Genomic DNA, 7,660 nt, shown 5'->3' with positions numbered 1-7,660 from the left:
ATTTCAGTTGGTATCTTTAGACTTGTGGTATGGTTCTTAAGAACATATCACAGCTGGCTGATGAGAGTAGATCAGCATGTAGGTCAAGATCTTCAAAGTGACTCAGATATGCTGCTTTTTTTTAAAAAAAAAAAAATCTTGATCTTCTACATTATGGCATTGAATGAGCTGAACTTTGTTGATAAGAAAAGCTGAACTGATAGCATTTGAAAATAAGCTTATTTAAATGTTCCCATTTTAAAATTTAATATTTTATGTATTCTGTTCTTTTCCACAGTGTCTTATTGTCTTATTTTGTTTTACTGGGCTGCCTGCCTCTCTGTCTTTCTATCTATTCCATTTCTCTCCCTGCTGATCCTTCATTCTTGACCCTTGTTGATCTTGCATTGTTCAAATTCTTTCACTGTCTTTCATGATCTCTTTTTTAACACTGAATCATGCTAACCTCAAACTCTTCTTTCACTACTGATCTGTTTTCGTTTCCTTTTATGTTAAACTTTAGCATTGCTTCAGCATAATTTCGTATTCTGCTGAAGAATGTATAAATGGAATCAAAAGTAACTTTCAATACCTGAGATTAAAATAATCAAAATTTGGTCTTTGTATTCATTGTGAGTGAATTGTGTAGTTAAAGAATATAATTTGCTTTCTGAGTTTTACATGCCTGGACACTGGACAAAGATGAAGCAGAAGTAAAAGTCTACCAGTGGAATACTTAAGAAAAAGTAAGTGCTGTCTGATCATTTAAAGTTTTATAAGTACTTTCAAATGCAATGTGTGCCGCTCCTGTTTCATATCACCATTAAAAATATAAATTATTATACTCTCATGTCACTCTCAGTAAGAGTGACAAAGATGATTAGGGAATGTTCTCCTGGAAAAGAGTTGATGGCAAGGAACCATTTCTTGACAAAGCTGAACTTTCATGGCATTTAAACCTCTCGGCCCATCAAATGTTTATTTGTCTATTTCAAGCTTAGCAGGCATTCTCATGCAACTTCATCATTTCTACTAATAACTGGTTGTCATGACATAGCATGAAAAAAATAAAGAACACACACACAAATTCACAGAATGACAGAATCATCTAGGGTGGAAAAGACCTTGAAGATCATCTAGTCCAACCATTAACCTAACACTGACAGTTCTCAACTACACCATATCCCTAAGCACTATGTCCACCTGATTCTTAAATACCTCCAGGGATGGGGACTCCACCACCTCCCTGGGCAGCCCATTCCAACACCTAACAACCTGTTCTGTAAAGAAATGCTTCCTAATATCTAGTCTAAACCTTCCCTGGCACAACTTGAGGCCATTCCCTCTTGTCCTATCACTTGTTACTTGGTTAAAGAGACTCATCCCCATCTCTCTGCAACCTCCTTTCAGGTAGTTGTAGAGGGCGATGAGGTCTCCACTCAGCCTCCTCTTCTCCAGACTAAACAACCCCAGTTCCCTCAGCTGTTCCTCGTACGACATGTGCTCCAGACCCTTCACCAGCTTCGTTGCCCTTCTGTGGACACACTCAATGTCCTTTTTGTAGTGAGGGGCCCAAAACTGAACACAGTAATTGAGGTGTACTTTGGCAAATTCAGAAATTCAATGTATTTTGGAAAATGTTCATTTATTTTTGAGAAGCAGACTGGTTGCTCTCATGTCCTTAGGAAGAAGTGTCATTTGGAATCTTGTGCTTTAGTGGTGGACAACAGTATGTTGCAGGGATAGGAATTTATGCTCCAAACTGAGCTGCAAGCAGTATAACCCGATGTATGATATAGTCTTTCTGTCTAGTGAAGTTCTATATGTTATCTATATGGTAGATCAACAGGTTAGTGACATGTCTTCTTTAAACTTCCAGCTCTCAAAAGAACAGAAAATAATGACTTGGCTAGAAAAATCTTCTCAGGACCTCCCATTGCTGACTAGCCTAAAGTTGCTGGATATTAAATTTCATGATGTGGTTCTCAATATGCAACTTCGCTCTTGAAATATATACTTTCCACTTTTAAGTGTTATGTTCATACGCACTGCTTCTGGTTTTGTGTCATCCTCATCTTTTTTTTCTGCATGCCTACTATTCATTTAATTGAATCTTTGAGCTTCACTTATGGACTTTTTTTGTGATTTTGTTCAGCACTTAGGAGAATTATGACCTATACTGCTATTGCAGGTTTTGGAGCACAAAATAACTCCCTATGACTGAAGGATAAAAGGAGTAAGGGTAAAAAGGAGTGTAATGGTTTCTATAAATTGGATGAACTTTTCCATCTCATATTGTTGCCACCTTTCATTAGTATCTGTGATTGGGTAGATTTTATGATTTATATAGGTAAAGCGGAAATCTGAAAGGAGTGCATTTAAGGTAGAATAATGTATTGCCATAAAGTAACATTTTAGAATTTCACATTAAAAATTGTACTGTGTCTGGCTGGAATGGAGTAACTTTCTTCGTACCAGCCTATATGGTGGTGTGCTTCATCTTTGTGACTAAAAGTGTTGATGACACATCCATGTTTTTGCTATTGTTGAACAGTGCTTGCAAAATATAAAGGCATTTTCTCTTTCTCACTCTGCCCTTTCCCCTTGTATGGGTTTTGTCTGGGATAGTCAATTTACTTCATAGAAACTCATATTGTGCTGTGTTTTGGACCAAAACAGTGTTAACACTCTAAAGGTTTACTTATTGCTGAACAGTGTTTATACAGCATCAAGGCCTTTTCTTCTTCTCTCACTGCCCCAGAAAAAAGAAGTTGGGAGTGGACCCAGCCAGGACAGCTGACCCCAACTGACCAAAGGCATATCCCATACCATATGACATCATAGTCAGCAATAAAAGCTGGGGAAAGAAGGAGGAAGGGGGGGACATTCAGAGTTATGGTGTTTGTCTTCCCAAGTATCTGTTACTGTGATGAAGCTCTGCTTTCCTGGAGGTGGCTGCCAATAGGAAGTGGTGAATGAATTCCTTGTCTGGTTTTGCTTGCAGTTTTACCTATTAAACTGCCTTTATCTCAACTCACGAGTTTTCTCATTTTTACCCTTCTGATTCACTTCCCCATCTCACTTGAAGGCGTTAGTGCACAGCTGTGTGGAGCTGAACTGCCTTCTGGGCTTAATCTACACCACCACCATTCCCCCAGCAAGTAGGCTGGGGTTGGGCAAGAGGCTCAGGGGGGACACAGTCAGGATGACTGACCCAAATTGACCAAAGGGAAATTCCATACCATAAAATATTAAAATCTCAGGGAAAGGAGGAGGAAGGGGGAACATTTGTGGTTATGGCATTTGTCTTCCCAAGCAACTATTGCCTTTGCTGAGACCCTGCCTTTTAGAAAGTGCTAAACATCTGCCTGCTGATGGGAAGTGGTGAATGAATTCCTCTTTCTGATTTGCTTGCATGAGAAGCTTTTTCTTTTCCTATTAAACTGTCATTGTCTCAATCGAACAAGTCTTTTTGCCTTCCTTCTATTTTCCCCTTGTCCCATGGGAGAGGGGAAGGGAGTGAGCAGCTATGTGGGTGTTTGCTGTTGGCCAGGTAGGGCCACCACAAAAATAGAATATGAATAGGTGTGAATAAACTTTCTCTTCTGTAAATTTTTGCCTTCCAACTCTCAAACAGTAAACCACAACTTAAACTGCGTTCTGTAATCTTGAATTGTATTGTTTGTTGCACATTTACAGCTATGGGTACATTACATTCTTCTGTTGTTTTTTCCACATGTCATAAATAGAGGCTGCTTCATTAAATCCCTCCTTTTCTTCTCCTCAGGAGACTTACAGAAGCTCAGACTATCCAGAGAATATTGTGAAACAGTCCAGGAACATTTTATTTATTCATAACCAGACTGGAGGAAGGGCTGTCTGTTAGAACATTGGTTGCCAGAATTTTTTTCCTTCCTAAAACAAAGGATATACATAAAATATGGGATAGAATTATTCATGTTTAAAATTTTCATACAGCACTATCTATGTTTACAGCTGCAAGTGACCTAAAAGTGTGAAAAGTAATGGTCTAATTTATGGATTTTCTTATAAAGTTTGAGAGGAATACTCTAAATTTAGTTAACAATTCTGATTTGTATTTAGATAAACCATAGGCAAAAATATGTCCACAGCTGCTTTTCAGATGTCAGGCTGATGAAAACTTGATATCTTACCTGAGATCACCAATTACTTTTTTCTTCTCTGCCTGAAAAACAATTAAATATTCACTCTTTTGTTGTAGCATCTTATGACAAGAGTTAATTCGAAACATTTACTCATTTTTATTACACCTTTTATTACACTTTTAAAGATATACCTGGTTCCAGTGAATTAAGTTCCTTTTAATGGGACAAAATAGTTTTGTTTTCTATGGGGAAAAATGTAATAATGTTAAAGCAGAAAAACGAAGCCTTTTTTTCAGTTTCCTTTAATTTTTACATAATCTAATTTATGATATTTTCTCTTTTTGTGGCTTTTTCTTTCGTTCTTATTTTGGTTTGTTTCTTAATGTCTTTTCTGATTATTGAAGAAATATCTACTTGATTTTAATTACAGTTTTGTAATTGAGTGGGCAATTGACATTCTTAGACGTTGTCTAGTTCAAAATTTTCAAAAGTTATTAATGACTTTGAAGGGAAGCTGGTATAAGAAATTGGATTAGCACTCTTAATGTGTCTGATGATATCTCAAAGTGGATGTAAATAACCCCATTCACTTACATTCTTCCAGATAGCTGGGCCTTCCATATTATCTGTATGCATCTTCTCTCTGTCTTTCACTCTCTGTCCCTCACATTATAACTGTGGAAAAGGTTTAGTATTTTTTGAAGGGTTCATATTTAGGAGAGCTATCCCTTTGTCCATTTCCTCCGCGAGAAAAATTGCCACTCTTTTCATATGGTCTTCCACTCAAGTGTAAACAGTAGATTTGTACCAACTACACAGACATGAGAGAGATCATATTATGTGAAAATGGATTATTTTTTTTACTCAACAGTATATTGATCTTCAAGGACAACCAATTTGTGCCACCTGTCATCTTTTCCTGTTGAAATTATTAGTTCTCACTCTACCTTGTGAACTTTTTTTTGGGTTGTCAGAATTTGGGTTGTCAGAATTTGTCTGCCACCTCCAGTGACCATCACAGATGTAATTTAGGTGAGGAGGAAGTCTGGAATCCCATAATCCACATTGCTTTAACATACAAAGACTATAGAAGATGCATAGTCTCCATTACAAAAAAAAACCTCCTGTGGAGAACTGAGAGGTTCAAGACATGTGGAAGATATCCCTGCCAGGGTAAATTCAATAGGAAGTTGTTGATATAGTGCCTCACAATGTTATGCAAGTTAAACTGCTTTAAAAAGGACCCGAAGACAGCCAATGAGATTGCTTAAAACTTCATTCACTGGCAGAGTCCTTTCAATTACCAAATTTGTTAGTGTTAACCTTAACAGAAGAGTCAATACAGGGAGAAATACCTCATGCAACACTTAACATTTTGATGCCAAATCATCAGTCTCAGCCTAAATCTCAGCTGGGCAGAAATGGAAGGTATAGCACGATAATCACAAAAATATTTTAAAGGGCTGCCAGCCTCTCCATTGAACCTGAAATTAGATGGCTCCAGATATTAATTTCAAAATAAGCTTTACAATTAAAGTTCTGGTTACAACAACCTCTTACCTTGTTTAACTGCTTGAAGAGGTAAATATTTTTGAACTATTGTTCACAAACCAAATGTTTATCCCAGACACTGTGTAAAGGAGATGTTTCTGGAGAGAAACCTTGCATCAATAGAGTTAAAACTGTTTTTCCTCGAGGGTTTTTATAATGGTAATGAGACCAGTAATTAATTTCCTAAAATGTCTAAGAATAAAAAAAGTCTCATTTATTTAGACAGTGTCTGGACTGTAGTAGTCAAAAGAACTCCTAGGACTAAAAATTTGCTTTGCTAAGTGCTGTTCAGCAGAGAAAAATCTATTTTATCCCTTTCTTCTTGTCAGGATTTTCTGAGATTCAAAGAACCTAAAATAAAACCTCAGGCTTCATTTTTGGCAAGAACAAACCATATCATGCTTTGCATTCCCTCATGCAAATGGATATCATGTATCTGTCTTTTTATTGTTTTCAGGGACAAAGTGCACTGCATCAAACTTCAGTTATATGATACCCATTCATCCCTTAGATCACATTCAGAATATTTATAGCTATTTGCATCAAACTCTTTAGTTAGAGCTTTTATAAAAACTATTTAATAAAAACATGAAACTGCAAATTCCATTTGCCTTAGCAGAGGAAATAGAAATCCTCACATAACTATAGATTTTTGTGAATTACACTCAGATAGGACTACTTTTCTAATTTTGACTCTTCCCTGGAACCTAAAATTTCATGGGAATAACTGTTTAATCATATATTTTTATGGTCAGATCAGCTGCCTGGACAGCTACTCAATGGACCAGCATTCATTCCTAGATTCTTTCCTCCTTGCCTACACACAGTGATCAGTGCGAGCAATTACATTACACAACAGATCCCATCTTGTATGTACACTTCTCTTTTAGAATACTTCCCCAGTTAAGTTTCTTCTGTTGTGTTTCTTTCTATTTTTTCCCCACTGAGGTTTTTTTGTGTGACTTTCCTGTGTCTTTGTGCCTGATATATTGATCTCTAGTCAGAGTCTCATTTTAGAGCGCCACACATTTTTCCTGCACTATGTCAGACAATCTGTAGATTTTCTATTAAAGTATTACTCTTCCCCTTAGATTTTCAGACTCTCAAAACTGATAGTACCTTTTGTTCTCTAAATGGCAACTATATTAAGCAATAAATACAGAATTTAAAAAACAAAACCCCAACACTCCAAACCTTTACTAATATATAAAGTGAATTATACCTTAGTAATATAAAAGATGGAGAATATGGAGGGAAAAAATTTACAGGTGAGAAAAAGACATTTCCAACACTCAAATCCTCAGAAGTTGCTTCATGTCATTTGCATAGTGCTGTGCTCTTGATACTTGATTCCTAAATATCACCGTATTCCTGATCTTGTTTCTTGCCAAAAGCCTTCTGCATCTTTTGGCAGCTTTAGTTATTTTGCCTACAGCCAGACTCCTCTAACTCGGTGAATGATTTCCCTGTCTATTCCTGAGAACTCCCACATCTAATGGGTAATAAGTCAAACCTTTCAAATCCACTACTAAGCAAGCAGAAAGAAGAAACAATCCCACACTGCGTTGTGTCAGGGCAGGAATTTAAAAAAAAAAAAAAATTCCTACACTGGAGGCAGTTGTAATTATTTTTTCTTTCTTTCTTACATAAGACCTTCTTTAGCTCATAAAGAAATTAATGGCAACCAATTTAGTATCCTGGATATTTAGTTTCTCTACCTCAACATGCCCTGGCAAGTTCTTTACTTCATCTCTTCTTCTTCTTGTTACGTGGTTACCTTGCCTCCAAGACTGGCAAGTCTATCTGGAAAGTCTAGAGTAAAACTCTATATATGTTGACTGTCCTCAGTCAGGGTGAGATGACTAATTATGTCCTTAATTATATAACATGTTCTAGGTGATGAGGACAATGCATGGTAATAGGAATGAGTAGGTATTGCTTTCTCCCTCATACCCTTAACATTTTTAAACTAAGGATTCTTTCCTCTTCTTGCTTGCCTGTTT

The sequence above is a fragment of the Strix uralensis genome, chromosome 1 (assembly GCF_047716275.1).
Source record: "Strix uralensis isolate ZFMK-TIS-50842 chromosome 1, bStrUra1, whole genome shotgun sequence".
NCBI classification, from domain to species: Eukaryota; Metazoa; Chordata; class Aves; order Strigiformes; family Strigidae; genus Strix; species Strix uralensis.
Note: the sequence above shows the minus strand (reverse complement) of the source record.